The 21,895-nt window shown below is 40.2% G+C and overlaps 1 protein-coding gene and 1 long non-coding RNA gene across 2 annotated transcripts in view; both read left to right on the top strand.

The window, feature by feature from the left end:
• COL24A1 (collagen type XXIV alpha 1 chain) overlaps positions 1-21,895 on the top strand; it is a 146,343-nt gene that overhangs the window by 1,446 nt on the left and 123,002 nt on the right. The gene's annotated exons all lie outside the window — the stretch shown is intronic.
• On the top strand, positions 10,445-21,015 carry LOC128072287 (uncharacterized). The gene is made up of 2 exons (XR_008202196.1): positions 10,445-12,318; positions 19,397-21,015. It is a non-coding gene; the product is annotated as an uncharacterized LOC128072287 (long non-coding RNA).

Below are 21,895 nucleotides of genomic sequence, written 5' to 3'. Positions count from 1 at the left end.
TTCAGTGTCTTCTTACAGGAAAAGTGACCTGTGACCCAGCCTCCTTCACTGACAGACTGTTCAGTGGTGTAAGAACTGTGTACAGCCCTCACTGTGCTGGAGCCTTAGAGCTAGCCAGCACAAACAGAGATCAAAGCAGGGCATCCAAGGAGGGGATTGCGCGAGAGCACAAAGAAGACATAATGATTTCAGGCAGGTTTCTTTTTGTTTTTGGTGAAAATCTTCCTGCAGATTGTTTTAAGGCTGATATAGGCTGTGCACGTTCTATAAGACCAGAGAGGGGTGAAAGTATGATGTTGATGTCCACTGATGAGGAATTTAAGCAGTCAAAAATGTGACTTCACTGTAATCACACAGGTCACCCTGCTACACGCTTGGATTCAGTGTATTTTCTTCTGAACTTGCGGCTTCACTTAGTAGTAAGGCTTCCAAACACTTGAAGATAGGGCCTATTTTATATTACCATCCATATCTATCTACATATTTCACTCAGGATTCTTAATGTAAAGCCATTGACTTGCAATCTTTTGCAACTAAAAACAGTCCAAGCAAGTGGTTCCCATGCAGGTAATTCTGTTTGTACTAATAACAATAGTATTTTTTCTCTCCAGAAAGCAAATGATGTATAAACAGATCCTTTTTTGTTTAGATGTTTGACAGAATTGATCAAATATGTGATTAGTGTATCATTTTATGACTGATTAATTCATTGAAAAGGGATAGTAAAAAGGATGTTTTAAGTGTAAGACTGCCACTTATGGCAGAGTAGACATGGCATTTGTTGTGTACAGAGCCACACCTTCACAATTATTGAAAACATAAATATTTAATATGCCACTATTTCCTTTGAAAATTGAAACTAAGCCATAATGGTTAAGTTTGACATGCTTCTCAACCAATTCACTCTTTAAAAGATCTTTAACATCTAATTTCCAGAGCAGCTGTTATACATACAGAAACAACCTCCGGATCTCCCATCACCATTTTAGGCATGCTGAGCCCTTTTTCATTATCATGGTGACCACGTTCCTATTCTTAGTAAAGCTGCTTTGCAGAGAAGCAGCACGCTCTGCTGGGGCAGCAATCCACTTACTAATTTACAACTCCACCCACTAAATGCTACTTTGAATTATAAACTACCAAAGCGAGGCATATTTTTAACAGCCTCAATTTTTACGATCATGACTTATAAAAGTCAATGATGTTTTTGAAGTGCACAAATGCTAAGTTGTCATTCCAGGTTATTTGCAGAACATTGGCTGTTCTTTCACAGTAAGGTTTTCTTCCCTCTCTCCACTTGAGAAAGTCAGTGCACCAGTGTACTGCAAAATGCGTACCGATAATTTATTATTTTTTAGAGAATATAAATCCTAGGATATCTGAAGAAGGACCTCAGCCTAGAAGCTTTCAATTCTTGTGAAAATTCTTTGCCGGAGTACAGGCAAGCTTTCCTGACTCTGTCCTGAGCTTTATTTCCAATTTGTTTCTGAATTTCTAATCACAGAGTAGGGTATCTGTTTTCTGATTCATTAGCATGATGAGGCACTGGAACATGCTGCTCAGAGAAGCTGTGGATACCCCCATTCCTGGAGGCATTCAAGGCCAGGTTGGATGGGGCCATGGGAAGCCTGCATGTGGCAACTGGGTTGGAATTAAATGAACTTCAAGATCCTTTTCAACCCAAGCCATTCTATGATTCTACAAATCGCATAAAACATAGTAATGACATTAAAAGATGTTTATATATTGCAGTTTAGTGTTGGATTTTTTTATGCTTAAATTGTATTGTGTAGTAGCAGATAATTTGGGTGCAGTTTGCTAGAGAAAATTTCTCCAGCAGCTCCTGGCTTCCATTTTTTTATGAAATCCCAAAGCTTGACTACAGAAAAGCATTCTTGCTCTGGAAGGCAAGGATGGTGGCTCTATATAAGGTTTAGGAGGGTCAGAATTAGCGCTCTGTAGGTGGCAGCCTGACCACCAATATGTTGATAAGAACAATCTAAAAAGAGGAAACTGGCTTTGCAATTAATTGAAAGCTGAATGATCAGGTTTGTCTTGCAAGAATTTTTAATCCTAGTTTTTAAAAAATTGGGTTGTTTTTCAAATTTAAATAATGTTCCTACTTTAGTTGTTGTTCGGTTTTGCTAGGGTTTTGGTTTAGGAGGAACTTTACAAAGGTATTTCTGAATAGACAGAATCTTCTGGTTGCTGTACCAAGAAAAAAATTGAGTTCAAGTTCTAAAACTGGAGAGTTCACATAATTGTTCTGATGTCTGCTGAGGATGTTCCAAACCTTAATAATTTGACACATTTATATTCCAGCACTGACACATTCTATCAAATTTATGTGACTTGGAAATTGGTATTTAAATTCTTCTTTGCATACTTATATTTCATGAGAGTTTTCCTGACAAAACATTCAGAGATTATATTCTTGCTGATAACTTCTCTTTCTTTATGCTCATATAATAATGGAGAAGAAATGTGGTTGCCTCCTAATGACGTGCTTCAAGTTATTAGTCTTAAAGAGGGCGAAGGTTTATTTTTATTGTAACTATTACCAATTTGGGTTAATATCGCTTTATGATAGTGAACCTTGCAGAACCTTCATCCTGCTAATCAGCATAAGTTCCCAAAGTGTGAAGAGATAGATCTAAGTGCTGTACAAGTGAATGAAGTATTAAAAAGTTGGCACAAAATTGCCACATTTGATTCCAGATTTTAACGATTTAACATCTACTTTTGTCTGGGATTATGTAAATGAGATACTTCCAGCATAATTGTGAAGTCTCATACTTGTAGAGTTCTGTGAAAGAGCAGATGGATTAGAGAAATCCTCCCAAGGTGAATGTCCAAGTTTTATTTACATATTTCTTATTTTGTATGAATGTATAAATAGGTGATGGGTGGTTATAATATCTTACTGTATCAAGTTGCACTTATAATGAGGTTATTTCTTTTATGATAGATGAGGCTTCTGATGGCACATAAAATATTTGATCATACTTCCTGAATTATCTTACTGTAGTACGTATTTGATTATCCATTCAGAAACTTAAGTCCTTGAATCTAAGAATATGGAATTAATTATCCTTGCTTAACATTTATCACACTGGAACAGATAAATCATCCTTTGAACTAGATTGTTTCCATACCAAGACATTATTCAGGATTAACAGAGTTATCAAAATGTTATTAACTAAAAATCCATTGGCCACTAAAAAAGGCTTTCTGAGTCAGTACCTGTCCCACAGATTTCCTTAAAATAAATGAGCTGCTCAGTTCATTCTGCTTCCACAACAGCTTTTGATGGTCTGTTTGTTACATGAAGGCATTCCTTAGCACTGCAGAGAGCGTGGCTCCAGGTGAGGAGTGACAAAGGTGCATTGGAGAGTTACAGTCCCATATTTGTATGAAAAATGGGCAAATGTGCAACACTTTTCAGGTACACACACAAACATAAAAAATATTTGGGAGCAAAGTGAATGTCTGTGATTGTAACTGTTGTGCTCTAATTTCAAAACAATTTCAAAACACATTCCTTTTGTCTGGTATAGCCTATATTCATAGTTGAAATGGAACAATATTCTGATACAGAAATATCCTAGAATTGCTTGGTTTTGTTGCTTTTCTGTTACTTCCTTTTTCCTTTAAAAGTCTTCCTGGGGAAAGAAACTCACAAATTTGTGAATGTTACTTGGAAGTTTGGCTTGGCTTCAGCTAGGACAGAGGGATGCTTTTTTGTTTGTTTGTTTTCCATCATAGTACCTGGTATGATGGTATATTCTGGTTTTAGGGGAAATACAATGTTGGCAACACACCAGTGTGTTAGCTGTTGCTGAGTAGTGCTGTACAGAGCCAAGACATTTCAACTTTTCATACTATTCTGTGTACAGTTGTGGGGGGCTGAGAGGCACAAAGTGTTGGGATGGGCAGTACCAGGATAACTGACCTCAACTGGCCAAAGGGGTATTCCGTTACATTTGACACTCAGAAAAAAAACTAAAAACTGTGGAGCTGCTTGGGAACTGGATGGGCATTAGTTGGTGGGTGGTGAGTAATTCCTTTGTGCATCATTTGTTTTGTGATTTTATATTATCATTACTATTATTATTCTCCTTTCCCTTTTCTGTCTCAGTACGTGGGTTTTTTTTTTATCCCAACCCAGGTTTGTTTCCAATGTTGTTTCTCTCCCCCTCCCACTGGGAGGAGTGGAAGGAGCAAACAACCATGGTGCTGAGCTGCTGCCAGGTTAAACCACAACAAAGTTGGGCACTGCTCATTCTATACGTGCTTGGACATTCTATTTTTCTTAGTTGAGAAAGGAAAAAAGGCAAAAAATAAAAACAAGTTTTAATTCAGACAATGTTTCACATTAAATTGAGCAGTTTTTGCTCATCTGCTTAGCACTTATACTTTTTTTTTAATATGCCAATTCCATCAGTAGTGGCCATGGCTTTGTTAAAAATCCGTAGTTTTGCCAGTGATATCAACAAAGCCAGGACCATGTCATAACTTTCCCTACTCAGTTTACCTGAGTAGAGATGTCCATAGCTAGATTCTGAGGGCTGGATTTTCGATTTATTCAGAACAATAGAGAATTGTGGACTATTTCAACTATTTCAACCCAGTCATAAACAGCCTGTTACTTTTGTAGGCAGTGATTCTGTTCCAGACCCTTAACTTGCCCACTTGAATATATCTCTATTATGTGCTTAAAGAGTCTAGCCTGCATTTCTGTGTGTCAGGCCACTTAAATCTGTCAAGTGTGAGAAATGATTTTACCCAGTATATTTCACCCTTTGAATTTGGCAAATTCATTGACATCTTACACCACAAATCATGTTTCTCAAATATGTCCCTAATGATGTAAAATTCATAGAATAAGGCACCTGGTAACCATCTGACAGTGTCAAAGTATTTGATTTTAATTTTAGACCTCTTATTCCACTGTGTAAAACTTAGAATTGCCTTCTTATTTACTGTGTGTATGTGCTGGCAAATACAGAATTCATGTTTGATCTGCACACCTGTTTGTGGGTGACTATTGACTGTGACTGTATTTTTGGGATTAGAAACAACAGACTTAGTGTACATGTGAATGTCTCTCAGAAGAACATGTTGCTGACAGCTGCTTTATTCACTGGGAACTAAAACATAAAAAGAAGTTATATTTAGATTCCATTAACTAAATATTCCAGGGTTTTTCTGTTCCTAGTGTAGACTTAACTTCAGCCAAAACAAAAGATAAATTGCTCTTGACTCTTTGGAGCATCTGCTTAAGAAACATGTTGGATAGCCTTTCAGTTGCATTAATCTCATTAATGAAAACTCTTCTTTTTAGTGAGTACATTGATTATATATCATATAAAATAAAGGATGCAATGACTGAGCTTGGCAAAATTACATGTAAATTTGATGTACTCATTGTACAGTAACACCTCATGTAAAACACACAGGGAAGGCCAGTCTCATGGCTAAAGCCCTGGTAAAAATTACTTCTTTATTCTTCCTGAATACTCACTGTATACAAGACTTTGCTCGCATATCTCCATTGGCTTTGGAAAGATCACTTTCTCCAGTGACACTTACGGTGCTTCAAGAACTAGAAGGTTTATGGAATCACCTATGCAATGTTGTACATTGTTGCAGAATCAGTCTGGAGTTAGATGATTTCCTGTTCTTGTAAACTCCAGGTCAACTCACTACAGTAATGGATCCTTTCAGATGGACAATCTCCTTATCATCTTTACAGCAGAGCTTGTGAGCTGTTGCAGCTAACTATTTGGGCACTTAGCCTCCTGCACATATATGTGTAGCCAGTGGGTTTTTACTTAATCTTCGCATTATTATCTTTAAACAATATTCACATTGAAATTCTGTCCTGCGTTAAAGACTTGCTGTGTTCAATTCACGTGCCTCCAGACTTAATAGAAATATTAAGTTTGAAAAATGCCTCTAAGGTCATCTAGTTCAATCCTCCATCTACCACAGCTCTACTGGTCTTGAATTATTCAATATTTTGGTTTGAATTAGTCAATATTTTGGGAGACAGGTGTTGTGTGGGAATAATGTTTTACTGTTACTGATTTTATTGTCCATAAATAGAGATCTTGCTCGGTGACACTGCCCCAACCTTGGGAAAGTGCAGTAAGCACAGACACTACACTGGCTTTCAACTGAAGCAGAAGAGAGAGAGAACGGCCGGATCCATTCCACTGTGTACATTTTCCATGGTTCAAATAACAGAAATTGTAGGGAAAAACAAATTAAGATTGCCAAATCTATTGCTGGCCTGTGTAAGACTTGCAGCTCTCCTTAAAGTGAACCATTGGTCATGCAAAACTAGAAATTCAGAAGGAAAGTGCAGTAGAAAGGTTAGGAATGAAACTTGAAATCTGCCTCTTTGAGGGCTGTGGGGACCCTGCTATGCTGGGTGTGACTGGCAATGCACAGAAGCAGAATTTCAGGCATCTGTGAAGATGCAGTGCCAATAAGCTAGGGGCATGGAGACTGTCAGCATCTGCAGGGCTGGGTGGCAGCTGGGCAGAGGCTGTCAGCTCCAAATCTAGTCCAGGCTCCTGAAGTTGGTCTCAGCTGCTGGCTCCGGCACCAGAGGGTCTGAGTGGGAGGAGAAGCCTGTGCATGACAGTGTCATTCCAAAAAGTTATGGTAATGTACACAAAGCAGAGTTTGCTCTGTGGTGGGCTATAAAAATAGTGGCTCCTTTGAAAGATGTTTGTGTTCATGCATTTTAATACCATATTTTTAACATATTGGCATGTGCTATGCAATTTCACATATAGATTTTTTTTATATTCCAGTATTTTTATTTTAAATACAGTCAAACTCATCTTGCTAGTATCGCATGGGGAAAGCATTTTTGTCTGTTCTTCCTCTGATAGCTTTTGCTCTGGAGAATGATTTGAGACATCAGTTATGGTACAGAAGTCAAAGGAAGCAAGAGAGTCTTCTCAGCACTGGGTGACTGAGCACTATGCTTTGGCAAAATGAGCCTGAATCCAGCGTGCTGTCCCATGGATGCATTTCCCTTTGAAAGCTCCAGGAGTGTTCCTCAGAAACATAAGGGTTGAATCTGCTTTCCTTGTCTCTTTTTATTGGGTAACACCAAAAGAAAACATAAACGTGTTCAATCTGTGTCAAATGGGAACAATTAAATACTCTCAGTTTATTCATCAAAGAGAGAGATTTCAACAAGAAGGCCATCTTGGTGTTGCTTTTTCTTCTTTGTAGAGATAAAGTGAAATGGATCCAGAATCAGCAGGAAGAAAGAGGCTGGAGAGGAGCCTGAAGCACTAGGGCAGTTTTCTGCATCTGAGTTGCACTACAAGCAAGCAGATACCTGCAATTGTGACTGTTCAGCTTTTGGGAGAAGTTCTCAGAACACATGGCAGGAGTTAATTAGAGGAGAAAGATGAGTATTAGAGACTTAAAGCATGAATCAGACCTAGAGAAAGTCCAACCAGCTGAGCAGCATGTCCTGGGCCATGAACGCTGCTCACCTCTGGCTCCGTCCTGGAGCTCTGCAATGTGTGTCCGGCCCCGGCTCCTGTCTGATTTTCCAGAGGTATTTGGCTGGAAATGGATCCCCCAGTGCTTGCACAGTGCTTGCACAATGGGTGCAGGTCCTCAAGCTTAAATGGAACATTGCCTGCTCCTGGCAGCGGGAGGTGAGGCCAATGCTGATCCATTCAGGTGGGAGCTTCCCCGTGTTACAGCCTACAAGGATCCTCCTGCAGATTCCCACAGATTGAAAGTCAGTACTAAGACTTCTTAAAACTAGCAAAATGGAAATAGAGTCCCAGAAATATGTTTTCTTCAGAGCTATGCTGTTTCAGGTTGCATGTCCTGTAACAAGTGCTAGATTTCCAAAGGTGGTAATGCCAAGGTTACAACAAACCTGATACATGAGAGAAATAAGCATAAAGTGAACACCCAGGGGTAATTGCCCTTGTATATGTTCTTTTACTGCCAAACAAGGAAAAGGGACAATTCAAAGCACTTTCTCAATCTTTTTCCTGTTTTTGTCTTTTGGTTTGCACTTTGTGTTGACCTAAGCCCATCAATGTGTTTCGTTTTTGATTAGCTATCAAATATTGCTCTCAAGAACAAAAAGAGGAAAAAAATCTATTTCTTTTACAACAAAGCAAAGCCTTTCACTGTCTGGAGAAGTGAAAGCCCTGGACAATGTTCACCCACACATTTTCCCATTTTGATACAGAGGAAGCAGGCTCTGCATTAAAAAAATAACGTATGAAGAGCAATGGTAAGTTCAGTAGCAACGTAAGCAGGGAAATCAAACCAAACATTGTAAGAACAGCAATTACAAATATCAGTTCTTTATTTACTGAATGAAAAACCATTGCTGGGTACAGTGGCAGGAATGGGGAAGATTTGGTATTTTCATGCATGCAATACTGTTAGAGAAATGGACTGCAGCAGAGCCATCCCTGAAACTGTGAAGGTAGAAGAGGCAGTAATTTGGTGGTTCTAGGTGCACCGAGCAGCAGGACTTGGCTTTGAACAACAGCAATCATTAGGTGGGATGAACACAAACAAGGAGGGATGGATGCAAAATATCTTCAGAGCAATTAGGGGAAAAAGTGCTGGAGAAAAGCTTGTGCCAAAAGAGAAATGGCAACTTTATAGTCTTCAGGCAGAAGAGAGCACAACTGCTTCCCTCTGCCATGTCCCTCAGAGGACACAGCTGTCACCTGAACATGTGGAACTTCTCTGCTGTAATGGGACCGATTCTTCCAGTAGAGCAAGGATTTTCCCAAATGGTCAGGCCAACAGACCAGAAAAGTTACCAATAAATCTGCCCTGGGACCAGCTGCATCCCATTTTTCAAAGACAATGTGCAGAAAAAAATGTGAAGGGCAGCAGCAGTGTGCACGACCCCCACGTGTGTGTAATGAAATGTGGTGCGCACACGGCCGCTGCTCAGCAGAGGCGCTGGAAACTTGGAACGGCTGCCAAGGGATGAGGCTGAAGCTGCACAGAAACATCCAATCAACACATACTAAGCAGGCAGCCTGAAGGACTGCTTGAGATAGAAGCCAGAGTTCCCTTCAGAGCAGACAGGAGGACCGCACAAACATTTCTGCAGAGGTTGGCAATTTGTCCCCTTCTCTTCAGACAGTTTATGACAATTTGTGGTCATTAATTTACTACTACTGCAATGACCTCAGTGTGATTAATAACACAGGACTTGCATCTTTCTATTAAAAGACTCACCCCAGAACATCCTGGGCTCCCAACAGCTGGAAGCAGCCTGCTAAGGAAGTTTTTTTTCAGAATTGGATGCAAAAGGTCATCAGAAAACCAAATTAGTGTTCTGTACTGTATAGGCACTCAGTTCCCTCAGATGAGGTTGCAGCAAATCAGGCTCATCACGTGCAACTTCTCCCTGCTGCCAGAGACCAGTTAAAATATAGAAGGCACATGTTATTCAATGACTTGCCATAGAAAGAAAATGAAGGGCTGTGTAATGGGGGAAGGCTCAGAGTTACTGTTGTATGGAAAGTTCCTCATGCTCCACAACTAATAGAAAATGGTTTGCTTGGAAAACTGTAAATAAGAGAACATATGGCATAAATTACACCATGAGGGCTAAGCGAATCTTAAATTCTAAACATCCTCTTGGGTTAGACCTTCTTCTTAGCAGTCTTCTGCTGTCTCTAGCATAAGCTGATGCTTCAGTAAATATTATTATACTGGAAGAGTTTGTTTTGTTTGGAGGTTTGATGTCAGAGAAGCAATTCCATTGCAGCAAGAGGCTGCTCAGCAGTGGCACACCTGAACACCCTGCACATGGGGAGAAAACAGCAAGTCTGAGTCCTGGCCTGGGGGCTTCCAGCAACCATCAGCTGTGCAACAGGGGTGCTCGGCTCTGGCTCTGTTTGGAAGACAGAAGGACATTTGCACAAGATGGAGTTGCGGTTATGAGTTGAATACAGCTTCCTAGGGGCATGCATTGCATTAGAGGAACCTTTCTTAAATCTTTTAAGCTATTGCCAATTAACTTACACATCATTTTACACGATATATCTTGAATTCCCAGTGGAACTCAGTCAAATAAAGGAGCTCTGATCATGTTTCTGGAATACTTTTGATTTACTAAGTGCGTCCTACAGTGAGCAGAATCATTACCTGCACTGTGCTTTACATCTAAACACACTAGATTGTCAGTAAAATCATCACTAAAATTACAAAGCTCATGGAATTTCTTTCCTTAGTTTTTGCAGATCATTCAGACTTAGCAACGTCTGCCTAATAAACAGCAAAAACAGTTTCTGTTGATGCTCTTCCTGTTTTGAATAATTTAATCTTATCTTTAGATAATTATTTGTTTTATTAGCTATTTTATTGTGAATAACAATTATGTTCATAGCATTTTTGTGCTCCCATTACCGATGTGCACCTGAAACAGAGGAATACATTCTCCAGAGGTGAGGCCATCTCCATTAGCTCCTCCCCAGGGAAAAGTGACTGCTTGTTCCCTGTGCGTGCGCCTCAAGAGCAGCTCAGAGTGCCCAGGCAGCTTCTGATGCTACTTCTCTCTGCCTGATAGAGGTTTATCCATCCTTGTGCACATCTGGTCTGTATTTATGCACTGCAGAACATGGAAAAGTAAAAGCTAAACACATGGATTTAACCTATTTCACCTAAAGAGGTGAAAAGTGGGTGTTTAGATATTACTGGTCTGTAGCTGGCAGTTGCTTACATACTGTGTAAATCTCCAGGCATCACAGCGACCAAGTGTGGACCCACAGTGGTGGTGGGGCCAGCAAACAGATACCAGTAGGCTCTTAGTGCCTGAATGGCCCAGGAGAACATCTTGGGCACAGCTTCTCTGGTGCAGCACTGGTTCCAGGCTGTTCTGAACACGGTGCAGTGGTCTGGCACAGAAGGATCACCTTGGTATATTATGTTTTGGTTATGCACCACTTGTTGTATTGTAGGCTTGCACTCAGGTTAGTGAAGCAAACCCAGAGCTGGAGGGCAGGTGGCAGAAGCTTTTTGCCATCAGCCAGAGCAGGGTAGTGCCCATGGGGCCAGGCAGGGAGCAGAGAAGAGATGTTCACAGCCATGAAACATAGAATTATAGAATTGTTTGAGTTGGAAGAGACCTTTAAGTTCATCTAATCCAATTCCCCTGCACTGAGCAGGGATACCTACAGCTCATTCAGGTGCTCAGAGCCCCACTAAGCCTGACCTTGAGTTTTTTCAGGGATAGGGCATCCACCTCCTCTCTGGGCAACTTGTGCCTGTCCATCACCACCCTTATTGTAAAAACTTCGTCTTTATGTCTAGTCAATCCTCTACTGGGGTCTGCAGATGGCATCTGGGGGCACACCTTCCCTGTCTCTCCCACACACATCAACTTTTTGATTTCTGCAGGTCCCAGCTAACCATTAGCGCCATAACTCACATCGTACTGGGAGATGCTGTGGTGACAACCAGTATTATAAGCAATTCAGAACTGACTTTGAAGTGTACCATTTATGCTGTGAAGCAAACCAGACCTGCACCTGCTTACACCACTGTATTTATCCCTTTTTCTAAGTAGCTGTTTCATTAGCAATTGTTCATTCTACTTTAAAAGGTGTAAACAGACAGATGGCTTCACCACATAAATCATTTTCACATGAAGTTAGATGTGCTTTCTGCAGAAGTGAAATTTATGCCTTCTTTTGCTTACTCCTAATAACAGGAATGTGTATGCAAATGTCCTATCTCCCAATAGCTACAATAAATTACTCTGGGGCAGTTGAACCCCTTCCAGCTTGATACAGAAATTCAAAGGGAAGGCAAATATATCTTTTTTTTTCCCTGCAAAAGGTGAAGCAGGTGCTCTCAACAGCTTGAGTAAAGGTTTTAACCCCATGTTAACAGATTTGATGATACTGTGATTTTGATTCTATAACACCTCCTTGCACATAGATTGCTATTCAATAAGCAGGCATGTAAAATTTACATAAACATATAAATGACACAGGTACAAATAAGCCCCCAAATCTAGACTGGTTATTAAAGATGTTATTGCCCTCTATATCAGAAACAACCCCATCAGCAGCCCTTGGTAAAACTTCAGCTGAGATTTGTTGCCTCTGATTGTTATGGTCAGTCCCAGTCAATCCCTTTCCCTATATAAACCCCAGGCCTGAATGGGTCCTGTTGCTGCTGGGATGAGGTGGTTGAGGTGTTCTTCTAAAAAAGCTAGCTCTTGTCACCTGGGTGAATGTGGACCTTGTGCAGCTGTTTTGAGTGTCTTCTGGGAGAAGCAATGTTCAAGTAAGGCTGTTATATGTTGTGACTAGAGTACTGTGCCTACGGGGGTTGGTATGCTTGAACTAAATTGATTCTTTGTAGAATGATGGTGCTTTGCTTTTTTTTGGGGGGGGTCTTTCTTTCGGGGGATAGATGGATTGTACTTTTTCCTGTGTTATGTGATGATTTGTTGAACCAGTGCAAGTCCTGTAAAGGGAGTAGGCTCTGAGCTGTTGTTTGGTTCTTTTCTACTTCTTGCTTAATTCACTAAGTTTTATGTGGGTGTTTGGAGATTTGTTCTGGGCCAGCCATGATGTTAAAAGGGTGTTTTGCTATCTCAGTGCCTTGCTGCTGTATGTAACTCTTTCTGTTATCATATGTGTAAATATCAAGAAGTAGTAACGCGTGAGCCTGTAATTTCAGGGCTGTGCCATTTTGTTTCCTTCTTCTGTTTGTTTTTCATAATAGTGCTTCTCCTGTAGTCCTGATGTAAAATAAAGGAGTAAAACACATTGATTTGCTGCAAAACTTTAAAAAGCAGCTGAATATTATGATTCCTCCACCTATATGGTATCAGTGTCTGTAAAATGCACTGTTTGTTCAACTCTGTTAATTGCAGAATGCTTGTGAAAGGAACTCCAGATAGAAACTTCAAATTTTGCAGTTAGTGAGAAGAAAAAAAAAATGGCCCAATAGATAAAATATGCCATGAACAACATGCTTCTAAGTATTTCCTATTAGTTCTCTTGGCACATACTGAATGTCCGCCAGATGCAAGGGAAGACCTGCTGCCTGCTTTGGTGGTGTATGTGCAGCTGCACCCCCTGAGCTTTCACCGCTACTTCTAGTAGTGTCACACTGTGCGCACGACCTTCAGCTCTGAGTGATTTACCTCTGCTAATTTGGACTTCTGCCTGTTGAAATAGGCCCTCATTTGTCATATCCTGCATATCTTTGCCTCAACCTGCATGGCAGGAAGAATTAGCTTTGGTAATATAAAGCTCTCTGCAGGTATGTCTAGCTATCTCAGCTACCTTTACTTTCTTGTGTGCCATTGCTAGAGAATAGGCAACGTTTTGTGGCAGGATGATCAGATTTGACCTTCTGTATCTGTGGCAAGCAAGCTGAGACGCTGGCATTCAGGCACGCTACAACACCCTCAGCATTGCTCACTGAATAACACCAACTTTCACCCCTGCTCAGTGCTGGCAGCATTTGCATCCACAGTGATGGCAAGAAGGATATCTCCTGACAGAGAAGGGGAACTGGTCAGCAAAACTGATCTGCTGAATCTGAAGTAGCAATCTTTTTCCCCTCACCACAGGAAATTAGACAGTGGCGAATTTACCTCTTTTTTAGCCTTGAATTCATTGCTCAGCAAGAAACTATTGTAGCAAAGCACTCCTACTGTTTTGGCATAGCAGCTGCATTCTTCCTTGACCTGAGAGTATCATCTTGGATACAGTACAGGAGATATGATCTTTGGAGACAGAAGAGCACTAAGGGGAGGGGAACAATCTTAAGTGTTTTGCTGAGGAGAAAGGATGCTTTGTCCTGAAAAGCAACTTGAATCATAGCATGTTTACATCCAGATGGTCTGTTTGGCCAGCAGTGCAGGCTGGTGACTTGCTTCATGCAAAGCAGCTGAGGCCTGCTGTCATCTCTTCCCATGGTTGCTGGGTGGTGCAGCACTGCCCTGAGCCACCTGTTGTGGCAGAAGAGGAGGTGAATTCAGTGCTGGGTGCCAATGCCGTGTCCAGCCAGTGCATCTACTCCTGGAGTGGAAGCAGAAGTAGGATTCACAACAAGTGATTAATTTGCACAGAGGTCCTCTGTAAAACTGATTTTTAAGTAAAAGAAAATGATGGAAGCTCTCAGCTCTGCTTTCTACTGGCCCTGTCAGCCTATATTGTTTTCTGTGTAAAGGATTGTACGGTAACTGTTGAGTTACAGCCTGCACCACTGATTGAGCACCTGTGGAAAGGATCTGGTCAGTCCTGGGAGCACAGGTGAAGGCAATTCTCCAGTGTGATGGAAGGGGTAGAGCCTGGTTGTACCTTTCTTAGACCTCGTTTAAGGGCTGAACTGCCACTAGGGAAGTATCTCTGGTCAGAGATCCCTCTCTTGTGGAGTTTCTATTGTGAGCCTAGGTCTTTGGAGACTGGTGAGCCCTTCTTTTTCTTTTGTAATATCCTCCTATTGTGCTGGTCCCTTTGCTGTTACAAGGAATAAAATGGCAAGTATCTAGAACTTTCTCTTTCTCAGAGACTTTCTAGGTCTGTAGTTGACAGAAGTAGGGCTGGCACATGCTTTTTGCAGCTGCATGTGGGGACTGCCAGGTGATGGATTTGCATTAAAAAGAAGAGATGTGCTGGATGCCTTTGGGGCTCAGCAGGAAGATCAGCACTGAGTAAGGACCATGCTGAAGGTCACAGCCCTGCTGCACCCAAGAAACTGGTCACTGCTTAAAAATCCTTTGCTTGGAGAACTTCTGTGACAAAACACAAGGCAATTTGAATTAGATGTATCACAGCAAAAGTGTATATGACAGTAATCTCCTTTTTCTCCTCCAACCACTGCATGAACTCAAATAAGTCTTACAGTTGAATCTAGTCTCTGCTAGTAATCTCTCTGGTGTCTATAATAAAACTGTGGATGTGATGTTACAGGAGTACTCATTAGCTCTGATGGTCCTATGTCAAAGCAAGAGCCACTTCTTCATGTCTTTCAACACTTGCCAAGGGCACCTGGGTGAAGGCAGGCTTGTGAGAGGGAGAGAATGTGGGGATTCTATGCTGAGGCCCATTGCAAGTCTAAGACTGTGGCTTGATCTGTGGGCAGGCGTGCAGTGTTTCCTCCTTCTTCCTATAAATATTTTTTCTTGATTAATGGTCTGTATCTCCACTTTGATTTTAATGGCTTAACTTAGAGCAGTGCTATATATTTGTGTCTGTACAGCCAGCAAAATGTCCTTAATTATATGTGTCCCTATATGTCTGAGGAAAATTTCAGGTTTGAAAACGAAGAGAAGGTTCCTATATTTGTAGGGCTATGCCTGTTGGAGTTCAGCTGTTTGAGTCTGATGGCCTTGTTCTGATGTGTGGTCCATAGACCTGTCACCACCTTCCCTGTATGGGAGTGCTCAGATGTGATTCCTGCAGGGATGTTTGTAATAGTTAAGGATATCTTGGTTATCCTGATTTCATGAAGTGGGGACCCCACAGCCCCTCAAACACAAACCAGTAGAAAACTCCCTGCTGTGAAAAGCACTATCACTACAGTGTTCATTACAAGTTTTCAGTTGTATTTGAACGTTTGAGCAGTGCTTGACCATGCAAACTAGATCACATTAAGATGTGGCTTGGTCTTGACTATTGTCTGTCAAATGTCTTCTCTTTGTACTCTTCTCAAACATGCCATATTTTCTGACCTTTTTGTAGTACCTGCTCAGACACTTTCTCCCTTTTATTTTTTCCATAAATAATCTGCACAAAGGCTGCATGTTGTCATTTCCAGAGCCCATTCCAATCAGCTTCCCACAAGAAAGTCAGAGTTCACTCTCCTCTAGAGTAAAGAGGGAACTTGCCAAAACTACATGGATTTCTCTTTGTTTTTAGTGTATGAGCCACAGCCTTTTCCATTTTCCTGTCTAAAACTGCTCTGGAAAACTCATCAAGAAGATGCATTTGTTCATTTTAAAATGCTGTTGAATCAGGAAATGAAATGAAAAAGTAATTCGTGCTCTATGTTTTCTGGTGCTTTTTATTTAATGTTCTAGGAGATAGTTGTTTGCTTTGTCACCAACTCAGTTCTGTGGAAATCCCAAACAAGATATATTTAATGTGCTTCACAGATATCAACTGATTGTGTTGGATCATTTAATGCCTTTCTATTATGGACATGGTATCTGAGAATATGATGAAAAGTACCTGCTAGCTAAGCTGAAATGCCAGATATGAAGAAATCTTGTTCATGTACAAATTTACTGTAAAGAAGACACCACTTCCTTCAGTTTTTCTTTCTAATGTCATTTGTTGGCTGAAGTGTTTCTTAAGATGTGGACCAGACTCATTGTTATTAGGTGAGCTGAAAAAGATGAATAGATGACAATCATCAGGAACTCAGTAGCCCTGTTTCTATGTTTCTCCTTAATGCAAATCTAAAAAATACAGTAATGAAAATTGGTGCAGTTAAGGAGGGGGAAAAAAAAAATTGAAGACAGAATTGACTGAATGTGTGATGCTCAGCTGGATTGAGTAGCATGTGGTACTTCTAATGAAATATGTTCCTATGGTCTTAGTTGTGAACCCAGAGCTCAGGCCAGAAGCTGCTAGCAGGGAAGACCTGTCTCTGGAGCTTCACAAAAGGAAGCAGTGAAGCAGCCCTGTCTGCAAGGTCTTAAAAGCAAACTGCCATACTTCATTCTCCTTGAGAAAGCAAACAGTGTCAAGTTCAGAGTGAGAAACTCTTTTTCTTAATAAAGAGATTAATGCTTTTCTAAATAAACATGGCATTGCTAACATCCAAGTTGGGCATATATCATCTTCCAGATTTAAAGGTGTTAGAAACTGTTTGTGTGAAACTATGGAGTCTATAAACTAACCTTTCAGAGGTTTGGGGGCAAATTCGCTATTATAATTTTTCAATTGCATGACAGGTCTGCAAAAAAAAAAAAAATCTTAAAAGCTATCCTAGTGTAAGGTGATACCTCACAGTGAAGTTAATGCCTCTTTAGTGTCTTTTTTTCTGGTAAATACTAGATGTAGCTCTAAGAATTGCTGTGGATTAAACGAGGTTCTGATATGCAATGTTGTTTGGCTCCAGTAATTACTTCTGCTTTCTCCCCCTTACTGAAGGACACACAGCTGTCATTGAAAGTAGAAGACCAAGCAATATGCTGACTATTCTGGTTTCATGGTTTCATATAGCAGAAAGAGAGGGGGGAGAACGGATGGGTGTAGTGTGGAGTCTGAGCTCAGTGCATTAGAAATTAAATGCAAGAGTGAGGCTCCTTTTGATTCTTGGAACAGGAGGTAAAGTCCAGTTAAATGGGAATGCTAAGTGATTCCTTGTTAGTAGACTCTGTTTTTTTAAAATTGAGAATGAAGATCATCAGTGGGCAAAATATTGCTGGTTGCAATGTTGTTTTTTTTTGTCCAGATACATGAGCTCAAGTGTATGATGTAGATAATAGTGTGGTGCTCAATCCAAACAATCAAGCACTGAAGAAGCTATCATAACACGGCTGGTATTGTTTGGGACGATCAGCTCTTAAGTCTTACAGACTACAATACATTAAGAAAGGTAACATAATTCCAAGTGCCAACATCTATCAAGTTTTTGCACTTCCAATACTTAGAGCTACACAAACGCAAACTGGAAAGGAAGCAGTTGTGACAAGAAACTGTATTGCAGTGCTATGATAATAAAAAAATAAAGACACCTGCAAGGTTTCAAAGTTCCAGGCTGCTGCAGTACAATTGTCCGATGCTGTCACTGTGTAGAGCAGCTCTGGAGGAGATGAAGACACATTGAATGAGATTAAGCAAGACCATGTGTGTGTTTTGTGTTCTGTGGAAACCCACAGTGTTAGTTGACAGTGCTTCACTAATGTGTTTTGTCCAGAGCTGAGACTGTCGGCACAGCCAGCACCTACCTCTACTTACCCTATTCCTCTCCAGCTCTGGAAGGGTCACTGGGGGAAGTGCTCTGGCACACCCCTGCACAGTGTGTTTACCTGCTGCCAGGTCCCCTGGTCTGAGGTCAGGGAAAGCTGCAGACTTGTAGCCCTCTGTGCATACAGACCCTTAGAAAAACAAAAAAGTTTGAATGTAATTGTGTTGGGTATTTTGTGATTTCTTTTTCTACATTATATTTTCCTGAGAGATATGAGGTTGGAGAACTGGTTAATATTCTAGACTAGGAGAAGAAAATCAATGAATGTGTGTGTATATAATGAGTTCAGAGCTGCTGTTTTTCAGTTCACTGTAGTCCCATATCTTAGTGCATGTGCGTTTAACTGTCTTCCAAACTGAAAATTTAATCATTAAGGGTTCCCTTGCTACACATTATTTCTCTAAACAAGAGACAGAAGTATAATACGGTATTACCCAAGTCAGTGATTGCTTCTGATATGCTACTTAAAACATGCCAAGGACATTAGCTACCTCCCAGCCAAAAACTCTGTCAGAAATAAACATTGATCAGACAGAGTTCTGCATTAATTTTTAAAAAACATAACAGAAGGAGGCAAGGAGGTCCAGAGTTTTCCCCTGCTAGCCAACAGCTTCCACAGTGGGGAAGAAGTACATTTTCAGTGCTTACTCTTCTTTATCTAAATAAAAGTAATATTTGTAGTGGTGGATAAATTCTGAAGAATTCTATGATTCAAGACTCTTCTTTCAGTAAAGAGCTTGGATGTTGTACCTAAGATGGCAGAAATGCCTTCCTAGGGTTATGAGCTAAATTAATCTGTCTTGATTGGTGTTTTGGCTGTACTACGCACTAGGTCTGAATGCAGCCCATGGCTTTGTGCTCTTGCATTATGAAGTGGCATTTGCTGTGTGCTTATACAGTACGCAACATCTAAATTAACCCCGTGTTTTCAGTCATCTAACATACCTGTAGGTTCTCCACATTTTTATTATTTGGCTTACAGCTAATTACTCTGGATACATCCGACTATCAATGCTCTTTGTAAACATTCCCTCTTCCAAATACTCTGTATCATCTTCTTCATGGAAGACTGTCAAATGACTGAAACAGCTGAATAGGAGAGCTATAGAAAAGAATGGAAAATCACATCTTGTCAACAAGGAAGTGACTAGCTTTGTTAGCAAATATTTCTCTTATTATGCATTAGTTATTTACACATTTGAAGTGATGTGTTACCTGCTGCAATGCAGAATGAAGATCTGAGCTTTTTTTCCTGTCTGCCTGCCATACAAACTGGCTTCAGTACACAAGTTCCCATAGCACAGAAGTAGCTCTGGTGCCTTTAGGATTTTTCCCACTACCTGATGTTCTGCCAGCAGTCAGTTTCCAGTGCCAGGACTTCCTCAAAAGTATCATCAAAATACTAAATGAATCTTTTTTCTAACAGATGCATGCCTTCATCTGTGTTGATTGACAGCTGTGCCCTACACACAGTACTAGAGAAGGACATGCTTGCCTCACCATTATTAGGACATGCCACTTCCAGATAATACGAATGAAGATTGGGAGGATGTTTCCTATCACTAAGTTTGCTAAACCAAAGGCCTCTGAAATCCATTCCATTCTCTCAAGCATGGGAAATGGAGCTTGAGTGAAGGTCGTAGCTGGCTGTCAGAAGCACATATTAAGTACTTATCCTCCCCAACCAAGTTTCTGGAATCTGGACTTCTTGCATGAAACCCATGTCTGCATTTGACAGTTACTGAGATTTTCATAAAATTAACTGGACCTGATAGAAGAGATGCTGCCAAAAATGAAGGATCTGTTCATGTCACTGAAATATCTGGTTGGATTTGGAGAGAAGATTTCATTTCTTCTAAAATTTAGCCCTTTTCTTTTTGCCCTCAGGAATTTGCTCCAGAGGAGTGGTGTTCTAGGACTGGGAAATGCTCCAGAGGACCTGCCTAGACTTTCACAGGAAGTCTGCTTGTAAGCAACCTCATACTGCCTCAGTGAACTGGGAACCCCTTCTTCCCACCACCACCAAAAAAAAAAAAAGCAGACACTAATATATAGAAAGTATTAAGCTAAGGGAAATAATTTTCCAAATGTTACTTAAAGAATAATGCAAATCATCTGAAAAAAAAAAAAAAAAAAAGAGGATATTTGCTAACTTTTTAATGTGCATTTCAACTATAAAAATATCTTCTAAGATAAGAGTTGCAATTTGTTGTGAAGGAATAAAATATTTTTTTTTAAATGTATTAAGACAAATTTTGTTCTGATTCTCTAGCAGGCAAGTAAGAGTGCTGTTGTATTAGATATGTAACTTTGAAATCACTGCAAGTTAACTATTAAGGCAGAATACTTTGATTTGGGAAGGAGCAGTTAGTTTACATGTGTTGGAAAAGTGAAGTTAAACATCTGATAATCATAAATGTCCTTTTTATTTTTTTGTAACCACATTCTATTGCCATAAATACTTAGGGAAAAAAAACTGCTCCCCAAACCATAAAATATAACAAGAACAAGCTACAGAATATTTATGCATTTTTTTTCCTCTTATTGGCTTTAGGGAGGTCTACATTTTGGTCTGTGAATGTCTGTCTCAGCTGGATGGCTTCAGAAAGTTTTGTATTGCCCTGTCAGTTTCCAAAGGGAGATGAAAACCATATTGTCATGCCTATGTTTGAAAATGGAGACCAAGTTAAGGTTTGGCATCACCTGCTTCTGAAAAAACATCTGAAGTCTGTCTGTGAAGCAGATTGTGCAGTCTGTGTCTTGCCTTTCCCCTAAAATTCTGGTAGGTTGTGAGGCTTTGAAAACATAGCAGCTCCTAGTGAGACCTTGCAGCTTTCTGCAGAGCATTCCCTGGAAGATGCTGACTTGTCTTAAGGGGAACCTGAGCACCAGGAGAAGCTGGAGCCCCATGAACCCATGATCCTGCAAGGACTTCAGTGCACACCTTGCAATGCTGTAGACAAAAATTAGTGCTGGTGCTTTGACTTATGAGGTTTGGACTTTTCAACTATAAAGATGTTCATTAAAACCTTTGTGTATGTTTGGGTCAACAGTGTACAGTTACTTGCCTCATCTGTTGTTCAACTTTGATGATTTCTAAGCCAACGCTGCATAATTCAAGAATCATGAGGTTTTTATTGCTCTCCAGTAAGAATAATCCAGGCACATCTGGCCTAAGAAGTTTGTTTGATCCAAGTAGAAAGTCTCATTTTTCATATTTATCCATCCCTTCTCTCTACTCTTCTTGATGCTTTTATCAGGGCTTATCGTTTTGGTCAGTTCAACTCAGAAAAGTCTCCATTGTGATGTGGCTGAAGATGGACAAGTGGGGATGAGTTGCTCCAAAATTACTCTGTGCCTGCAAAGACCTACTCCTTTGCTTTCCTGTAACAGAAGTTCTTGCTCACATATCTGATCAACTGTAAACAACTGAAGAAAAGGGTTAAAACCTTCATCTTTAAAAATAATGTAATGAAAATACCCTATTAAAAATACCATGCTATATTGGTGGTACAGCTGTAAAGGATTTACAAAAATTAATTGTGCTACTATTATAAAAATATCAGCATTGAAGTTGGTGCCAGTGTATTTTGGTCTGGGATACCACATATTCAGCTGTCTGGTATTTTCAGAAAAAGCAATCTACTTACTCTCTTTCTATAGAGAAACTTTTTCCTGTCACTATATATGTCTCATTTAGAATGTTTAATTTGGAAATTGAGTGTCCATGATGCAAAAGTATTAAGTCCTACTTGAAAATAGTTTTGGCTTTCTTCTTTGATCCAGAGGTATCAAGAAAAATAAGTCACAGATTCTTCCTTCTCTGGGAGTTAAAGTGCACTGGAAAATTTTGATTATATCCAGGGAGAAATACAGTGGGAAATAATGCAATTTCTATCAATGATGTTAATATCTCCTGAGTCTA

The sequence above is a fragment of the Tympanuchus pallidicinctus genome, unplaced genomic scaffold (assembly GCF_026119805.1).
Source record: "Tympanuchus pallidicinctus isolate F22 unplaced genomic scaffold, pur_lepc_1.0 scaffold7, whole genome shotgun sequence".
Lineage (NCBI taxonomy): Eukaryota > Metazoa > Chordata > Aves > Galliformes > Phasianidae > Tympanuchus > Tympanuchus pallidicinctus.
This window is presented reverse-complemented; position numbering and strand designations above follow the sequence as displayed.